Source organism: Myzus persicae, unplaced genomic scaffold, assembly GCF_001856785.1.
Source record: "Myzus persicae strain clone G006 unplaced genomic scaffold, MPER_G0061.0, whole genome shotgun sequence".
Taxonomy (NCBI): Eukaryota; Metazoa; Arthropoda; class Insecta; order Hemiptera; family Aphididae; genus Myzus; species Myzus persicae.
Genome location: NW_019102393.1, coordinates 112,226 through 134,261, shown reverse-complemented (window position 1 = coordinate 134,261; position 22,036 = coordinate 112,226). Strand labels below are relative to the sequence as shown.

At 34.9% G+C, this 22,036-nt stretch overlaps 1 long non-coding RNA gene across 2 annotated transcripts in view; it reads right to left on the bottom strand.

Moving 5' to 3' along the window:
* Positions 1-1,119: 1,119 nt before the first annotated feature.
* The window catches only part of LOC111032003, a 30,957-nt gene continuing 10,040 nt past the window's right edge, over positions 1,120-22,036 (bottom strand). Inside the window, exons 2-5 of one of the 2 annotated variants that reach the window (XR_002604272.1) lie at positions 12,075-12,145; positions 11,913-11,988; positions 2,684-2,927; positions 1,120-1,347 (exon numbers count right to left, since the gene is read on the bottom strand). This is a non-coding gene — a long non-coding RNA (uncharacterized LOC111032003). Of the gene's footprint in view, positions 1,348-2,683; positions 2,928-9,226; positions 9,391-11,912; positions 11,989-12,074; positions 12,146-22,036 lie in introns of those variants that run through there. The other variant, XR_002604271.1, reaches the window with a different exon arrangement.

Genomic DNA, 22,036 nt, shown 5'->3' with positions numbered 1-22,036 from the left:
TACAGACAAGCAGTGTTTGTTTACTGCTGCGCGTTCCTCCCTATCCCAAAAATCTATTACTGCATACTTTTATAAGTACATTAAATGTTAATCATACATTTTATGAAAATAGATCTTACATCATATTGTAAAATATTGGAATTTTAGATGATTATTTGTACACAATAATTTATTGAATGTAGAGTGTCATATTACAAACGACTTACCGGTTCCAAACTCAGCAATCGTATAATTACATGTAAAAGTTAAAATTATTATTATAGTATACACTAAGACATTTTTAGGGCCTTTGGAAAATTCTGACGTATTAACCATCATTTTAAGGTTTTAAAGTACTATTTTCAACGCAGTTACTTCTTACACCGTACACAAGCGATTAAAGTTCCTTTACATTCAGGTTAACAATAGATGTATGAAATATAATATGAAAAATAAATTATGCCTATAATGACATATAAACATGTAAGAACCAACCGGTGTACACAACTGAATAAACTGTTTTAGTTTTTCTTACGTTACTTCTTTCATGCGAGTTATTTTATAATTATTGTGACCTATATTTCAAAGAAGTATTTTTTCAGAAAAATCATAACTTGAGTGGTAGAATAAATGATTGTTCAAACAAATAATAAGACTTTGGTGGGAACATTTTTTTTAAATTCATTTATTGAAGGTTCTAGGACGTCCTATCATGCCCGAAGTGAGCAATTTTATACGATATATTTACCATGGTACACAAATATCATAAACATTTTTTTTATTCTTATATATATTTTTTTCTTTTAGGAAATCATATAGTATACTTGTGTCCTTATATTAATATTAAAAATATTTAACAGATATGTAAAAAAAAAAAATATTATTCAACATATTATAATTTATAAGACGTTATACTACACTTATACGTATGTTAAATCATGAAATTAAGATTACAATTATTACTTAATTTTAAAATTTAAAAAACAATACCAATGTAAATAATATATTATGATTAAGCCAATAATATCAATACATGTATCCATCATAAAATATGATAGATAATTATAATAATATTATCAGGTATCAAATTGAATTATGAATATAAAATAAATTATTAATTTATACATATTACGTGTACTTGTTTGTTTATAAACTTAAATTTCTAAACACTACAATATCATTTTTAAATAGTATATTATAAAGTATACGATGAACGAATTATACTTAGGAGTCTTCACTGTTGCTGCACGGTGGGTTGAACTTCGTACTCCTGACTTTAACGTCAAGAAGACATCAACAGACGAGTCGGTATCGATGGAAGAATTGGACTTGCACTGAATGACACTATACAATATTGTCCATCATATGCTAAAATATCGTTCATACGTATAAACTAAATAGTGTAATTTAAGTCAATCAAAATTATGAGTGATTAGTTATTTAAAAAAAAAAAAACCGGAAACCTGCTAATAATAACACTAAATACATTAATTTATTTTAGATTTCCTCTGATACTAATATATAAATAATAGGCTATTAAAGCTATTTAAATCATTTAATGAAGAAAAATGAACACAAGTAATTGGGAAAAATATTTTACTAGGAGTGTTATTTTTCGTACCAACGATGAGATTTTCGAGGTGTGATAGACGGTATCCCACGGCGCGGCGCCTGAAAGAGTTATAGCTTATGTGTTAGCAATAAGCAAGTGGTTTTGCTATTCTTATAAACTTAACTTAAACTATATAAAATTTAAAAAAACTATCATCATACATTTGCACATAAACAAATAGCTTAGGCAAAACTCATATCCGCTATTGTAATAAAACTATACGCTAGAAATCGCAATTAATAGAAAATAGAATGCGCATAATACACACGTCGCTAACTCACCAGTGCCTGATGAAGAATTAAGACCCACCCATATGCACCCGTTGCGGTACACTCTTATCAGTCAAGCACATTATAGCAGAATGCCGTTCTTTTGAAAAGAATAAACCCAGACAACATAAGTCTCATGAGTCATGATGCATTTTTTAATCAAGACCAATCTTATAAATACTGTATAAATTTGTTAATTGTTTATGTAAATACATACTATATCTTTACCTTGTATGCCAATGGCCATAGAAACCGAGGCTTAATTATTTAATAATAATAAAAAAAAACTATACACATATTAGTACATTACACACTTTGAACTATGATGTAATGATGTACATCGTGATATACTTTTTAATACATTTTAACAATAACGATACTGTCATTGTATCTAAATCATGTACTTATATAACTGTTGGGCTATAATAGTTTTTACTGGAAGCTCATAAAAAAAAAAAATAAAAAAAAACAATAACGATATTAATATCAGACCGCATGTTGAATAGGCTATTTAGTTACTCTTTCGGAACCTCATACTGTTATGAATTATAGTGTAATATAGTAATATAATACTATAATTCATAATATTTTTTGGTTTTAACCAGTAGAATAACTATATAAGAATTTTAGCTACGACACTGTGGTTGGTGCATTTTTTAAAAGCACATGGTTTATTATACACTAAATCAAAGTAGGTACGACATAAGTGAGTAAAAGGTATAGCGTGTATGCACCTAAAACGACTTAATGAAGTTGAAGGTTACTGAGATTGAAGTTATCACAGCATCGTTTAGATGTTTTATGGAAAAATAATAAATCGTACCCTGAACATTATTTTTCCACGGACTTGCATCATAAAATCCTGTTTGTGATATAAAAATGATACCACTCCGACTCCTGGCTACTTTCAGTGGCCATTATTTTGGTCACCAGTTCCACGGTTGTGCACTTTCGACGCCAATTTATTCGCTCTAGATGAGCATGTTTGAATTCAAACATTTCAAACCACCGCTGCAGTATAATACGAAAACCCGTACACTCACTCAATCCAGCTCTGCGACCAGGATCTAGAATGAGAATATGACCACACTGAATAATATCAACTGTACGACGGTCGGAAACGTGTATTTTCATATTCCAACTTTATCGTGGTTTTTCCGGCACGACGTGATCTGGGCGAGCGCGTTAGATTGCACGCGTGGCCGTTTTTATATTATACGAAACCCCTCCTCTTACATCCTGTTCTACCCGCCGGTGCGTCAGAGGTGGTGGGAGTCAGGCCGATCCTGGGCTGTTGTAATGTACTAATAAATTCGGCGCTGGCGGGGAAGGGCAGCAGAGGTACTTACGCGTACAATAATACGAATTTCGGGCGGCTGGTGATCGGAGGGTGGAAGGGGTGACGTTTATTGGCGGCGTATACAAAAGTTATGGTCGAGGATTGTGAAAGACTGAGAGAGTGTGTGAGAGAAAGAGAGGGATATATAGATTTACAGAGAGAGCGAAAAGGAGAGAGAAGCGTTGTCGCCGGTCGCAGCTATTATACCGCGACGAGGGTCGGCGCGGCGGCAGGGTGCGTTTTAGGGACGTGACGCGGGCAACAACGGTTGCAGTCGGCGGCAAATCAAGACGATTCCTAAGCAAGTCACCGTCGTCGTCGTCGTCGTCGTCGTCGTCGTCTATACGCGTCCCACTCCTCCTCAGTGTATATATACACCCTCTGACTTCTATGTAAAAGCATATAATATTAGTGTATACATATATATATATATACGCGATTCGGAGACGACCATCGCGAGCACCCGGAACACTATGTATATATGTATATACACGTTTCCAACGTAAACGGCACATCGGGTGAGTGGGCGAGGGTGGGTCGAGGATAAACCCTTCACCCCCACAGGCGTTGCTAGCACGCCGAAAGGATATAATAATTTCGGATTAAACTTTAATTGAGCTCACTCTCTTTCTCTCTCTCTCTCTCTCTCTCTCTCTCTCTCTCGCTCACTCTCAATGACTCTCCGCCACCACTGCCGTTTTCTTTCGGGCGACTGATGTACGTGTACATCGCGCACACACACCCATATATATACGTACCTATTATTATTATATATTATATTATATATACACGCGCAACTACACTATGTATAATATATAATAACACGCAAACACGTCTCGTTCCTTTTTATATTATACATTCTTATCACCGGCGTAGTGTGTGTGCACACATTACGACTATATCTCTCCACGTATAATGCTGTCGTTCGTATGAACCCGACGTCTTCCGTCGTAACCGTATACATGTAACATATTATATACAAGTATTATGTATATACGGTGTGCGTGCGAGTGTGTGTATGTGTGTGTGTGTGTGTGTGTGTGTGTGTATGTGTGTGTATTATGTGGGGCATAAACAAGCGACACTTGCCGTTTGACTGTTTTAATCGGGCCAACGAATTTCATCCGTTACCTCCACCTAAAATGATTCATACACAACCCATAATATAACCTATACACCGCTGTACCCTAGACTTGCAACAATAACATTTGTCTCGGAAATAAGCCGAACGTAAATCGGTCCGTTCTCAATCAGGATTCGTCACCCTGTCGGTCATCGCACAGTATTTTGCACTAGCAGAAATACCAAAGGAACGCGGTACATTCGACTGACGCTTCAATCGAAACACGTTATTGTAATAATAATTGTTATCGTACTGGCCAGACGGTCGTCCAGACTGACGTTATCATTGATGCTCAGACAATAATAATATTATTATGTATAGTTTGTATAAGTACAGCGGGTGTATATATACAAGCTGCAGACGCACGCACACCCATACACCGGACAGCGGATTTAGTTAACCAATTCCGCGTAATGTTATCTGATTCAAAGTATATAATATATATATATATATGTCGGAAACATAAACTTAGTTAAAAAGACTTAAAGCGGGAGGATTCCAGTTTTTCTTAGGAATATATAGCTGCGGGAGAGTGAAAGAAAGGGTTCGGCTGCGTTTTTTAATTTCTCTGGAAGATTGTAGACAATTTATTGATATTGCAGTTTCGGGAGCTCGCGTTTAGTTTACTGTTATTGGAGCGGAGCCGTCGGGCGAGTGTACGCACCACGACCACGCGCGTATACGAGAGACAGACGAAAAAAAAAATATAAATACAGAACACAAGACGGGAACTGTGGCGGGAGAAAGGAGAGAAAAGCCAGCTCCTCGAGCTCGTCGTTACATAACAGCCGAACGGCGGAAGAGTACTATAATATAATACAATAATATAATACGTTGCGAGGGGTATAACATGTATACACTGTATCTGTGTTTAACAAAGAGAAGAAATATATATACGTGTATATGCTATTGTTTAATTGCATCACTGGCAAACGAGTCCCCCGGCGTAGGCAACACTTTTTAAAGATATGACTATAATAAAAATTCGCGGGTTTAGCGCGTCGGATGAGCTTGGTTGGGCTCGTTTTTCGAGCAAAAATAATTGTAACGACCGCAGGCACTGGGTTGATTAAGATAATAGCCGGGGCAAAAAGTTTACACCACCATATACCCCGTCATCCAACACACCTCCACCCCTCCACCCCTCCGCCCTCCAACCATCCCCGACCGTCACCCGCGAAATGATTGTTATAATTATTATGCGCCGATAATCTCCGAAGAGGAACAACAGAGAGCTAACTCCTTAGTCCTTATATATACACGTATAAGAGTATATAAGACCACAATCGTTAATTACCGCTAGCGGTTGTTAAATGGCGCATTAAATACATATAACCGTTCTTTAGTCCATGCTGTGGCGGTGTACTTTGCCAGAAAATTCTCGAAAAACGGCGGACGAAAAAAAGAAATAATAAAAACGAATGCGCTTATTTATGGTTCACTAGTACGTTAATGTTGTCTACTTAACTACCGTGTTTAATACCGTGTCCGATGACGCGGCTGCGACGTCGGGGCTTGTGGTGTTTGCGCGAGGGTTGGTGAGGGGCGTCGGCGTGTATAACACTCGAAAGAAACTTCCATCCCTTACTCCGCCACGCAGTAAACATTATTAGGTATATATACTATTATTATGTGTTTATATGCTATGCACGCAGTAAACCATATAAACACCTATACGTTCTCGAGCGTACGTATATTTATGATTCGATTAAAATTGTTCACGGTACATCATATTAAGATTTTAATCCGATCGAGGAGCGTAAAATAAACACCGTTATTGTAATACCCACGATAGGCTACGATATAGTAGACTTCTCCAATATTATGTGCGTATATACATCAATGGCTGAAGTCACACGTCCCGGAAACGTATAGCGAGAACGCGCATTATACTCCGTATAACGACCATCGGCTGTACACGATATTATAATATTGTGTGAGGCAATACAATACAAACATCGTCTGTAATAGTAGAATATATATATTACACTTAAATATCTTCAGCTGATTTACAGTTTTGGACCTTTTCGTGTATTTCTGTAAATTAATTGCGGTTCTGATGCTCATTAGCTTATAACTATAATCACTGCTCATATAGCACAATATTTAGATGTCTCGTTGAAAAATATATGGGGTTTGCGGGAGCTTAAACTGAGCAAAATGCGTCTACCTCGAAGTCTTTAAGAATATAAGGCAATGTTTTAACCTAACAAGTCATGACGATTGTATGATGAATGTGATCGATGGTATAATATATAGGCGGTACTGTTGAAAATCTAAGTACTTTAACAGGTCACATGCAACGTTTGCGCGTTATTTATAACGAACAATAAACTTATTTGCAAGCAGATAACATCATATAACAATTTCAGAGTACCTAATATATACCTAGTACATTAGAGACGTGCGGACACTTTCTAAAATATACGGCAAAAGTAACCTATATTCGGTAATAATTAGTAGTTGGAGTTTTAAAGTTTCAAAAATATTTTAAGTAAGAAAATATTATATTGAGGGTGTCATTCGAGGGAAAAGTGTTTTACGTGATTACATTTTGCGTCAAGTTTTAAAATTCCGTTAAGTTGTCGATAACGGCGAGAACGGTGGACATTATGGGAACACTGATGGAAAACTTGAACAAAGACTGAATTCGTTTTGTAATTAGGTGAATTTTAATTAAACATTCCTGAATGTATTGGGGGTGATGTGAATGACGTCCGAAACGATTGTCCGGAACGAAGTTCGACGGTTACGTAATTGAAAGTTTTCGGACAGACTGAGAAGTGTCGAGTAGTCGTTACTTGGAACATGAGTCGGTCTGTATTGTTTTTATTAAATTATAAACATAAAATAGTTTTTTTTTTATGCACAAAGGAAAAATAAGTAAAATTGCATCAACGAATAAAATGTACAAAGATAAAAGTTTTTAATTAAAATTTGTCTTGTGTCGTTATTAAAAAATAATATAATCATTTCAAACAGTTTCCGATCAATGGACATATGACACAAAATTAATTATACGAAATTTTACGAAGCAAAATCATGTTCACACTACTATTATAGGTATTTCTCCATAATTTAATATTATGTTATCAATTTTAAAACGAATGCAGAAGCTCACTCGATTTTATTGAAAATAATTAAATTTATTATTGTAGGTTTTCTTTATCCAATTTGGGTTTAATCATCATAATGCGTAATATTATATATAATATTGGATAGAATAACGATTTCACTGTCTTATACTAACGATATTTTTTTTCTAAGTACGCAGTATAACACTTTTCATTGAAAAATTATATTTAAACCTCGTTTGGATTTCACCAATAAAATGGAGTATCATCATAATATGTTATTATAAAGTGCATTATTTATTTGAGTGATAAACAAATATTATAATGCATTTTTATTATATCGGTTAGCTCTTCGAAAGCAATAGTTAATCCAGAAGCTATAAATACATCAGATTTCTATATATATTTTGACACATATCTATTGGATTTCTGTAATTTTGGGGCTCAACGTCAACCACTAAGTGGCTGGTAAAGTATTATCGTTAAGATTGCCGAGATAACTTTACAATATATGTATATATATACGTGACATAATAACAAATCTTTAGTTGTATATTCGCACATAATATCAAACATAAGATATTGTACAACAATTCAAAATTTCACTTGACCAAACGTGAAGTCTATCGATGACCTTATTTCCAGTTACATGTAAAAAAACCACAAACTAGCAAAAAAAAAACCCAAAAAATTAATCCAAGGGTTATAATACAATATAATATATAATACAATATAATAATATAGTATGTATTAGCTTTAATACCGGTATCATTATTTTCAATTAACACGGACGATCACAAAACTATACCAATGATCTAACGCAATTTAGGTGAAGCCATTATACGATTTCGATATTGTTTTTACTATCTTTTTTTTTAAAACATAACATTTGGATTGAAATACAATTACTACAGTAATTTATTGTTAAATAAATATTATATTTGTAACATACAGCGAATTACTTACTTATATACAATTGGGCCTGTCAACATTTATTTTTAAGCTTAAAATAATAGTGATTTGAAATTATAATCGACTTATTCCCTCACTCATCAGTGCTCGAAAAAAAGCAAAACAACAAAGTAGTAACGAATGAAAATTACTAATTACTAATATTAATAGTTAACCTAATTTTTTTCCCCTCTAAACACTTGTAAATAATTTATTTATTTATGCTGTACATAATAATATACTAAACCAAATACACGTTCTATGTATTATGTTTTTTTTTTTTTAATAAATTTAATTATCCGGCTTAAGATCTCTTAATATTATATTATTATACTTGTTTTTGCGTCACTGAAGATTGTGAAGCTAATGAGTTTCTGTGGCCGAGTGTTTGCTGTTTCTCCCTCAAAAACTCAGTTAAACACTAAAATCCCATAATTTTGTTTGTTTGTTTAATTTGTTTTTTCCACGAAGGAAATGAGACATTTTTGTATAAAAAAAATTAAAAAACAAAGGTGGATTTTAGAAGTCTGTGGGTGGGAAGAGGAGTGACAATCGTGAGGGGTGGGGCAAGTGACGTTTTTATTTCCTGGCCCGTATAATTAATTCCTTGTTCCGTGTCCGAAAAGTTGGTGGAGACGCGAGTAGCAAGAAACGGCGTACGTATTGGTCGTTTCAAAGTTGAAACGTCGCCATAAATTGTTGGCTTTATTTCGTCAACTTTCGTTCGTTAAAACTTTTTTCCCCCATCCTTCCGCTCCCGATATTACATTTGCAACCGTCACTAAATTACTGGAAAACTTCTCCGCAATTCAGAAAACGTCGTACCGAACCAACAACAAATTGAACGAATTTCGACAAAAAAATCACACATACTTGTTCTGTGTATATTTGTTTTCATCGTATATACCATATAATAATATATATGCTGATTTTTACCATAAGACATCACATAATTTGTTATGAATGCTCTTGTAGTTTGTACATACCGAGATCGATTTACACGATTTCCGCCCATATGATGAGAATTGTTTGACCACCACTTTCTATAACCGAGAGATTATACATATAATTTTATCATTAAAATTGTTTAAATATTTTTAAGCAAACAAACTTAAATTTAAAATATCAGACCGTTAATCGTTATTCAAGTTCCAAAAACGGAATAATAACCACAAAAACAAAAATGACCAAAATACGATATTAGGTGTTATTGAAAAGGAGACAAATCGTAAAAATTATATGGAAATAGTAAATGTCTGAACTAGAAATGTTTTACTGTATGAAAAAAAAAATGGTCCAATAATTATTACTTTAAGTGTCTAAACTGTTAATATTTCCTATAAGTTTAAGCACCGCAAACAAATGTTGATTATCCACATGCTTATAATATTAATAGGTGCCTACTATTATTTATCACTTACACAATAATTCACTGGGTCCGAAGAAAAACGCCTTCTTCGCCTGACATTAAATCCGAAAACTCATTTACCTACATCAAAAGTTATATGATTGTACTATTCTATTCAGACGATTCCCGTCACATCATATCCACCTTGATCAGTTCACCGATATCAGAATCGAATATTTATTTGTTTATCTTCTGCAGTAGCATTTTACGGGTACACACGAATAATCCGTACTTGTCAATTATTATCAAACTAATTGCTATTTTCGTAATAATCAACATAGGTAGTATGTATATTATATTATTACAATTTAGCTAATTGATACCATGATTTGTTTTGATTTTTATGGGATAACACCATTCGAGCTTCACTTTAGCTGTGGCACGTGCACTACGGTACTTAAGTCTACGCAAGCTGCCTCGTCGGATAAACATAAGACTCACATGAAACATTTATTGATGTACAGGTTTCAGGAGTGGATAAAGATCATACAAATCATGGGAAAGAGAGACTCAACGCGGAATCAACATAATATATGATAGTATTTTAATCATATAGGGCATAGCTTAGGTAAGTACACATTATTTCGACCAAAAAATAGAAACAGTTTTTGAAATGACTTCTCTTCATTTTGTTTCCGGCAGGCTCGATTCGTCTCTGAAAACATTTTTATTCAGCAAATCAGCTGGCACCATCTATCGTGGAGACGCCTCATAGTACTCGAGCTCGTACGCGCATCGCACGCGAAGCAAACACAGGCGGTGTATTTACGACAAGAGTTACACAATTTTTGTGAGGCCGGAGTGTGAGATAAGAACGAGCAGGAGAGAAAAAAAGGTGCTCGGGCGGGAAACATCCTCCTAAAACACCGTCACGTGGTGGAGTGGTTCGCGGTGGGGACTGGGGTGACGGCCGTATCGAGGGTAAATTTATATACCTATATATATATTCACGGGGGCGAAAGGGACCTGAATATAACACGTGCGCGCGTGCGGGTGTGCGTGAGTATCGCGATGGAAAGCGTGATGGGGTAGTGGTGAGTGGGGTGGTGGCGCATGCACGAGGCCCAGGTCCTAAAGCCTCGAAGGACATAACAATAAAAAATAATGTACCGCATAAATCTGTCTAAATTTGACGATTTTATTAGTGGCAATAATGCCGGAGTGATATCCCGGGCGTCGAGCATAAAAAGAAATAGCTGCGTTCTCTCGGGTCGTCGGCCGGCGGGTGGTGGTCGGGCGGCTGCGAAAAGGGCCGGGGGTGGAGGAAAAATGTATAAATACGATGAAAAATCCCGACAAGGGAAAGCTGGATTTGGCTATTACATCAGTGAGGAGAGCGAGCGGCGTGGCGGGCGCGTTGTGTTGCTGCAGCAGCGGAGGCGCGCACACACACGCACGCACACGAACACCGACATGAGAAAAAGAGAAATATTAGCGCGACGAAACCGATAATTCTGCAGGCAAGGAAGTTTGTTTCATTATTTTTTATGATGCCTTTAAAATACATAAATACGTAATGTTTTCCTCCATCCCGCCGCCGTTCGCAACGTTTTACGTTGCTTTTCCTCTCCTATCCGATTTTTTCCTTCCTTTTTTTTGTTCTTTTATTTATTTCTTACTTTGTGTTGCGCGCGTGAAAACGTATACTCCTTACGGCGCCGCGCGGAAAAATACGCGTTATTCAATTGCCAACCAACAGCACCGCCGCCGTCACCGCCGCCTCCGAGACTTGATTAAAACGGCAGAGTCGACTTCAAAAAAACGTGTTTATGAACTTTACGACTAGCCGGTGTATACATATATATATATCACGACATGATTTGCAATTCACCTACAGCAGCTACGTGCAGTAGGTATATATAATATAATATTATTATATGTCATACGGCTGCGCCGTTCTAGCCGCTGTATGTGTAGGTACATGTACGTCACGATATTAGACCTATTCGTTATGTAACAGGTATCGCAGGGTAAGATACAACAACATCACCGATCTCATATTATGTTGGCCAAACTGTATTCATATTTTCCTATGGACTACAGCTCAGACATTTTTCTTTTCATATCTATTAGGAAGTTTATAAAGTTGGAAACTTAATTCAATTTTTTTTAAATTTAAAATTAATATTAATTGAAACAAAAAAAAACTAAACTCACCAGTCTCCAATATGACTACTTATAAAAGCTTTTGTTGTAAAGAAAACTTGCCATAAACAATCGCACTTCAAATAACCTGTAAAATAGTATAGTTATTATAACAACTGCTAAATAATATATTACATTAAAATATTAAATACGCAGTACAGCTGGAATACCTACTCGTCCAAAATCAACATTTAGTTCGGATTCGAGCTTCAAACTATCTTTTATCGTCGAAACTGCAAGAATAACTACAAAACATGAGAAATAATATATGATAATATTATATATTTTCAATATTAAAAGACCACCTAAATAAGTTGTAAGTACTCCTACCATCCGGAGAAGTCTTTTAAACTATGCATTGGGAAGTACAACTCATAATCGATGCAGTACGGAAATATAACGTTCGAACTCAAGCAAACGATAAAAGCAACTAAATTTATAAATAACAAAACTCATCGCAGTTTCAATAGTAGGTATACCTATAAATTTACCAGACAAATTTTCCAGTGACACACACTTACATATTCTATATTATAATGTTGTATGTAACACTGACCTATCCACCCTATGCAAGTTAATTTCCTTCAGTTGAATGAAAAATATGTAATCATTAAATTAAAACATAAATTATAAACTTAATTGTTCAAGTCGAGTCTTGTGAAGGTGCAGGTGCTTAAAATTCTAAGGCTTTATGGTACAACTTAAAATGTCGTAAGTACTGCGTACTCCATTACAAAATATGGTGTTTCCATTTCTCTTTTCCTTAACCGGAAATCCTATACAATTTGGCCGGGTGGACCTGTTTTTGCCGAAATCGAACATTTGGTTTTCGCCCTAATGGCTCTTTTTCCTGAAATTCAAAAATGAAGGATTTGCTTTTCACCCATAGAAATATTATTCATTATAAACGTAAAACATTTGGGTTACAACTACTGATTGCAAGTGTGTATAATAATCATATTGTGAAGACATGTGGAACAAATCGACCTCAGCCAATGCCCTTGTTAGTGGTTTTTCGTAAATGTATGTTTTGAGAAGCCGTAATTTTCGGTACATATTTTCTAAGAATTGCAAAAGTAGTTATTTGACAATCATATTTTTAATGGAATCCTTGAATGTGAGAATAATTGCGTGCCACAGATTTCTAAACCAGAAATGCTAATTTCTAAATTTAATATTATACTATATTATAAGGTCGGCGATCCTTCGGTCAACTACCCAGCTTAAATTGCACGATGATAAATGATAATATATAATATATTTTATCAAGGTAAACTCATCGGTGACATTCTAATCGTTATTCATAAAACATGTTTAAGTTCCTAATAATAAATGGTTAAATTTGTGAGTACACAATAGTATAGGAGGTACAATATAGCAAATCAATTTTGTATTGTGAGTGTTGATTTGATCAATTCCTTATCAAACTTAAATTACAAGGAGCACAATATGTTCATAAACTGAGATGATCGAATACAATGTCATCTTGGGCTACAATTTTTCGTCCTTAGTTAGTGAGTAGATTTTTTTATTTTTAACAATGTTCGGTAAGTAATGGAAAATATGTAATACACTAATACGTGACTATTATATTTTATATTTATAGTTACATAATTGATATAGTTAAAATAGCAACCAGATCAAGGATTATATTATAATGCCGACATATGTGACATAAATACATAAGACAACATTTTCTATAATAATATATTATATTTATAATGTAAATTTATGGAACATGATTTCGGAAGATTGCATTAGCCAGCTATTATATAATAATCATATAGATTTGGTTGTTATTTCTAGTATTTTTTGATTTATGCATAAACTTGAAACGAACAAAAAATTAAGATGCGCAGGTACATTTCCGTGTTTCTTAAAAATAGCCGATTTAATAGTTCTGATATCTAAGGGAATATTGAAGTATTGTTATTGATTTCCGTCAAGTAATTATATATTATTTAAATAGTTTTGTTATGTTATGTGAAGTCTGTGCAGAATAAGTGTTCATTCAAAAACATATAGAGAAACGATTAAGCGTTTTAAATCGATCGAACACGCAGTTGAATGATAAATCATATAGAAGTACAATAGCATTGTTATTATAACAATGTAATAATATATACGTGGCTAGTAGATCGATCGAAAAAATATTACATTCTGAGTGTCCGACACGACCCGACATATATATCTCATAAATATCATATTATAGGACTTAGGCGACGTTAAGTTATCGGAGGAAACGCGTGTAATATACATGTCAAATTTTCAAATCAACCGTTGTAAACTTCACCAACAGTGATATACAAATATGGGCCTTGGTCGTAAAACGCTGTATCCAATCGTCCGAGCGTTTACGAGCATAATAAATTATAGTATTTTTGTTTTTTTTTTATTTAAAAAAAAAACCAGTAAAGCATATTTTACAACTACTATGGATCGCGAAATATTTCAAAATAATATTGACGTTTATCTGTTTCGATAGTCGTATTCAACGTCAAAATAATATATAATATTATACTAAATCAACCACGCAATAAACAATATTCGAGTACATATATACGCGTACAAAGAGATTTACATTTAATTAACAATAACTACCTCTATAATATATACGCTCACAAATACGTATTATTCACTCACGATTTATATTTTATAACTTTTTTTTTCCTTTAAACGTATAAATGATAATGATTTACGAAAAACTCCTATAAATTATATATAATATTATGTATATGTGCGAGTTACAGGTGTGTAGACGCATAATTTATCGGACCGAACAGCGGATCACTGCATTTATATCGAATCGAAAAGTAAAAACTAATCGTCAATCAGATACTTTGCAGTTAAAATTATACCATTTATACTTGTGGTGCTATGTAGGCTAACTGTATAATACAGACTAATGTATAATTTTAGAAATTAGAGTTTTGAGATTTTCGGATTTAACTAATTCAAGAAACATGAACATACCATGATGTCCACTAGAAGACACAGAATTTGTAAATTTTTCATGAATCATTTCAAAATATATCAGACATCCACTATATACGGTCTATACTTTGATAATAATATGTAATGTTATGTATGATATCGTACAATTCAAATGTACCACTATAATAGATTATGTACCGATCGCGCGAGGATGGGAATATCAAAACTCGTGTGTCTATACGATGTCTACCGCGGAGAGGTGTGTAAAAATAATAATATAGTGTCCGAAACGTGATAACCGTAGTGGTGAAAATTGACGTAGGGTCGAATCGCGATGGTTACGACGAAATCGAATTCGCACGTTTGTCCGTCGGTTTGTACCTATATATATATTACACGATTCGTATACCTATAAGTTCGCGGTTGACGAATTTGACTCTCTGCGGGAATTTCGACTTTCAGATGTGTATTCGATGTGCGGCTGTCATGAAATATAATACATATTATACCGATCTGTTACATTAGAGAGAATAACTCTCGCGGACATCGTATATATTATTCCAACGGACGGATGCGAAAGACCGCGATATTTTACACTTGGCCGCACTCGTCCGGTCCGAGTCCGCAACGAACGTTTGAAATTTAATTTTTTCTTCGCCCCCATTTCTATTTTTCCCGCGGATATATAAAGCGTGTTTTTAATCCGAACCCCGCTCGGCCATATAATAATTTATCAGTGTTCGTGACAAAAGCATTGTTTTCCCGTCCGGCAACGACGTCGACGGTTCACGAAAAGGGGTGTACTTGCCAAATCGCTATACAAAAGTCTTTAACAGAGTGCGAGCGACGGCGGGAAACTTTATTTTAACCTATGGTGGCCGCCCGCCGCAAGACCGCGAGCGCAATAATTATTATCTGAACGTTTTCGATTTTGACGTTTACGAGCAGTTAATTACGAGCTGCACCCGAGATATCATGCAACTATAATACATTATTATATTGTATTATAAATACGTGTATTTAATCTTCGTTTAGATTCAAAGTCACAATATTGATAGGTATACTCGATTATACAGAGAGCAGCTTTTTTAGTTTCAATTTTGTTCCTACCTTCAAAATTTACTGGGTATTTGCTGCGAATTAATATTTGTTTTTCCGTTCGAATCATATACTGGCAGTCATCGCATAATCGCACATTTTAAAAAAATATCGTCGTTCAAATCCGCATTATTTTTTATATACAGCATCAATACCGCACAATTTCCCAAAAAATCACACCGTTTTATACTGCACACACTGTGATGTGTATCAATGACACATGCATTTGTCTGAAATACGACAAGCACGTAGAAGTTAACCGTAGGTACACGTCAAGAAGATAAGGGTAAATAAATAACTATTTTAAATGTATATAATCGATTCATAAACAATGATATAACTTTGAATAAATATTTGATAACTCTTATTCGGATGTAAAATGTGTATTCTAATTTAAACATTATAATTATTATCTTCAATAGAACAGTTTATATCTTTAACTTTTATCTTGTATCTTTATTTTTTAGAAATATAATATATTAATACAATTATTAATTACGAATATTTATTTATTAATAACAATTAGTATTTAATTTTTAACTGTGAATCAAATGTGTGTGGTTTTGGATTATCGACCCTACAAAATTCCATTTTTAACAAGAGACAACATTTGTGTGGTATTGGGCGGTGTAGTAAAAACGCGTAGTCATGAGTGGTAGATAAGTGTGTGGTTTTGAACAACGCTTTCATTATTATTACTTATATTATGTATGGTCGTTGACCAAAAATCCTCCCATGAGCTAAAACCCAAATTCTTAAGACACCCAAAAAACGTTATGAAAAGTTGTATGGTATTATTTTATAAATTGATAATGTTCTACCACATTTTAGTTGTTATTACTGGGTTTATTTTTTTTGCTTAACTTATATATAAGGCATTTTCAATGATAACTGATGTCATATTATTAATTGCTCTAAGGTTGAGAGCTATGAGATAAATCCAGAAAACTTTCGTAAGGCGATTAAGCAATGCGAAAAATTCGTACGAGTATTCGTTTCCATGAATCCGATCGATGATAATTATACACGGATAAAACTCTTACTATAATACGATATCTTGAAATGTCTAACTCGACCACAATGATGAATTCGTGATCGGTTTATTATCGATTACGGTTCACGAGGTGTACATCGCGCTTGGCATTAAAATGTGCCTCTAAGTGTCTCGCATTATAATCGTTCGCGAAATCGTAAAAGCCGCAAATAGGTGGAAGTAAACATATTAACTGAACGTCGTGTATACATGCTGTGACGTTTTACGGATAGCCACACGGCGTCATCGTTGCGACACGGATATTAATACGTCAAACGTAAAAGTAAAACGGTGTAAGTCCCTTGTGCAATATCCGTCGGGAAATTTCGTGCCACGTTTTCCCATCATCCGTCAGTACTGTCCAATGTTCACAATACATTTGATTATACTCTTTCAGTTGCTGTTGTGGCTGTTATTATCCACACCATACAGTCAGTTTCCGTAAAGTATATCGATAGTACGCTGGAGCGACATAAACCATTTTTTTCGGCAGCAACATGTTGCTAATTCAAAAATCGATTTATTCATAATATGTTATTCAATGTCGTAACATATTTATGCAGCCGGTAACCAAAGTTCCAACTTGTTTTGTGTTTCAGTTAAAAAGCGAAAAAGACGTTTTCACTGAACAATGTAAAGTTGGTAACAAATAGCGGCGACTGGTTGAGAATTCATCACTATATACAGACAAACTGTACCAAGCTACATGATCACAGAGCAACAGGTATTGAGCTAAAGTTGTTGGTGTGATGTGGACAGTTCTATCATGTTTACTGCATGATGGGTTGTAGTTTGTTTTAAGAAAAAACAAACAACTGACAATACCCATCAACATCTGAATAACTACCTATTAAGTACCTAAATGTCTATGATTAATATTGCGTCCAAATATTTGGTCATATCAAGCTTTGGAAAATTAAAAAATAATTATTGAATCAGGTGTAGTAATATAACTACATCAATTGTAGGTATTTTTTAAAATTTATATTTGAACAGCTCGTTATGAATTCGTTTAGAAATCTCAATAATCTCGTTGGGTTTCGTGACAAAAAATAAATTATGCAGAAATATAAACCTTATAACAGATCATAAAATGAAATTGTTTTTAAGTATTTAATCGTTCATTTACACCACTCATGTTTGGTAAAATGAGCAATGATTGTGTGGATATTTTTGTATTGAAACGACACTATTATAATCATAAAATACTAGAATAGTATTAGAACTCCTGAGTCTGCAAAAAATGTAAAAGAAAAACATTAGTGTTGATATTCACTTTCGATGATGGTCCAGAACAAATGCAATTCCATGACTGACTCTCGGATATGTCTGTCGAACGTCTCGAAACGAAAATATGCCAACGCCACATTAAGTCACTAGTCCCGACAACAATAATCTTAGATTCATATATAATAATCTCGACGCGTCTCGAGTCGAATCTGATGTGATCGCAGACGAGGAAATACCACGTCGCCGATGGTCCACGTGTCGGACGAGAAAACGCGACTCTTCCTACTTCCGGTCCTTTTCAAGACGGGTTGTATTTTGCAAACGCTTTAATTCCGCACGCTTGTAATAATATATATATTCCAGTATTTGCATGTTTTCAAAACATTATTTGAGTTGTTTCGTTCTTGCAACAACCTATATTATATGTATAGGTATTTTATTCATTGTGCGTTTTCTCGGGCTTGTTCGAACTATAAAATATTTTGTTGTTTATGCCATTACGCGAATATAGCAATATCGCTTGGTGGCATATTTAAAACACACGCGGCCGTCATAGATATTACTATATTGGTACATGGCAGCACACACGAACCTAAAGCATACAATACAATATGTGACGTCATGTACTACAGCTATGCATATATAATATGTTCTATACGATACACACATGTGTGTGTGAGTACACAGTGCGATTTGCGAGACGGCTGTTTTTAGAAGGCTTACATTTGTAATATGTCTGTACGCATTACATTTAATGTTTATTAGCTTGTTTTTTTTTTTATTTATTCTGTATTTAATAAAAACGTACACACACTTGGGAGTGTATAATATATTTTTTCATTCCACGCGGGTCCAGATTCCGTATATTACTGTATTATGTGTTCTATACGGCCGTCGGATTTTTTTTTTGTTCGTTACCCCGTTCGCGTTCCCTGCCCTCATTGATGTGTTACAATTCGAAACTTATGTTTACGACACGAACAAGTGCAAGCGAACGGCAACGACACAGTAAACTGTGCAACAATACAACGACGGTATAATATTATATTATTTGATGACACATATTTTGTTTATATATGATTTCGTTTGAGAGTGGCAAACCGGAAAAACAGAATGTTTATTATACACGGTCTGCCACAACAGAAGCCTTTTTTATAAGTAGGTATAGGTAATAATTATTAAAAATTTTAAAGGTGCGGCCTGCGTTTGGAAAATTCAAGGTACATACTTGTTTATTTGTTTTTAAAAAATTGAATTATTTTTACCTTACCTTAAGTCCCTAACCCGTTCGTAAACATACAATTATTTTTCCAAATAATACCTTATGTAAATGTGTTGATATCATTATAAATTATAATATGCGGTTACCGTTATTACAGTACGAATAATTCATTTGGTAGAAAATCAAACGGAAATTAACATGGTACGCCTTTAACATCGGACGAGAATTTATTGTAAATAGTGGTTTCACAGACTTGCGTCTACTAATCTAGGCACACACTGTTTAATTTTGTACACAAAAAACGACTGACAATTATTTCGCTCGGACTCTGGGAGCGTGAAAAATTCACGATCGAACGGAGCAGGCATTATCCGACGACATTATCTAGAAGATATAATATCTTCTTGATCGCGCACCACCGTAAGTGTGGTAACGACCTAACCGGCACCCACGATTAAAGATAATATACTGGCTGCTCATGGGCTTCTGATAAGGCGGCCATGAAAATACTTGCAACAAATAATCAGTAGCGCTACGGGCAGTGTCACAACGAACCGATTATAGATATTAATATCACTGAAGCTGTTAAGGCTATAGGGCGCTGAGCAACTTGTACACATTTAATCGCACTGGAACACTTATATACAGTACTGTCCAGGCGAGAGAACGCGCTGATTCTGCGCATGCCCTCGCGTCACTTTGCTATCGAAACCGGTTCCCCAATGGCAGGGTGTCAAGTGGGGATGCGCAGAAAAAACCGCCGTTTCAGAAAATACGCTGGACTGAGTGTAATATTTTGTTAAAGTGTTGTCGTCTTCGTCTTCGTTGTATCGCTGTCGCACAGCGTCCCTCACGATCATGTATATCATTATCGTGGCAATATTATCATGTTGTGTATTACAGTCCGAAGGGCCGATATTAATTTCCTCGGAAGCTGTCGTTAGCCTCGGACACACACCAGCGGGTGCAGCGGTAGACCTTTAGTTTTTAAAAGGCGATTCCGGTTAACGACGGGTCTGCGCGGCCGGTGTCGGCGCCGCACAGGGGGCATCGGTCCACATAATACGCGCTATACACGGAATTAAAGATAATGGCACGTAATAAGCCTTGAAAGGATTCAATTAAGAGACGGGCGGCGGTCCATTAGCAATGGGATCGCAGCGGAAAATACGTTGACAGACATCGGGCTTAATAATAATAATAATAATAATAATAATAAAAACTCTCTCGGAGAGAAGAAAAAAAAATACTAATAACAATATACGACGGAGGATGGGGAAGCATCGTGGGCCCACGGGACGAGGAAGGACTACCGAGGCGGTGGAGGCAGTAGCTCGGTATATAGTCATAATAATCGTAGTAATCGTAATAATATATTATTAGGTCGCCGCGGTCGGGTTAAGTGCACGTCGGCGGGGCTCTCTCCTCGCCGCGGGGACAGCCCAGTGACGGACGGCCGTATAAACGCGATAATAATAATAATAATAATTGGCAACGGCCCCGCTGAGTGACGAGTGGCCGGCCGTTACGTCAAAGCGCATTTTTTCAGTATAAGCACGCGGATTGTATACGTACATAATGTTATGAAAAAAAAAGGTTTGAGCTTTCGTCCCGCTGTGACACCACCGTCCCACTCCGGCTGTGCTTGGACCGGCGTTGCAATATCCTCGACGACAAGGATAAAATACTCGTACACCGAGCCCTTCGGCGAAAAATTCTCATGTTGTCCCAAAAACACTTACATATTGTAATATACAGCTCACGTTACATAAAAATGGACATGTTTAAATCATTACGGTTTTTTATTATTTTGTTTTTCGAGGCAGTCCCGCAGGACGTAAACCGGTGATTCTCAATCTTTTGTTTTAATTTTGCGAATAGATATTCAATATTTTTTGCGGCACCTAAATGACAAGTCCATGATGACTTCCGCGTCGAGAGATTGTTGCAAATATAACTTATTAGTTATTGCAGTTTAATTTTATGTCTCGTATATATCTCTTAAACGTAATAGGCACTAACTACTAAGTTAACTAGTAAAAATCGATCACCTAAAATATTTCACTGATTCAGATGACATTGTTCATACTATGATAGTATAACCTATTTATTATATCGATATAATATATAATAATGATATCTGTGTTTTGTCAGAAGTTTTCTTTTAGCACTTATATAGTGTATTTCATGTAAATTAATGTTATTTTTAAGAAAGTTATACAAATTATGAAAATCTCTGAAAAATTAAATACTTATAAGTTATAACTAATAGAAGTCATAATCTTTTTAAAAATCAAAATAATAAAAAAAAGATTCTGACAAAACACAAATAATGATATATTTTTATAATTTGTTATAGTGAGACATCAATTTCAAGAAAGTTAATTAGTACTTATTATATTTAAGTATTTCACACCGTGTAAGTCAGATACAAATGTTTTACTGATACATTCACCTATGTAGCAACACAACAGATTTAGAATATAACAGATTTTTTTAACTTTACTGTACATTGTTGATATCAATTTTTATGCAGTTGCTACTTAAAAATCGTGTCTCTATTTTAAGTTAAATATGGGATTTGATTAAAATGTGAATTATGTGTTCCCTTTTAAATTA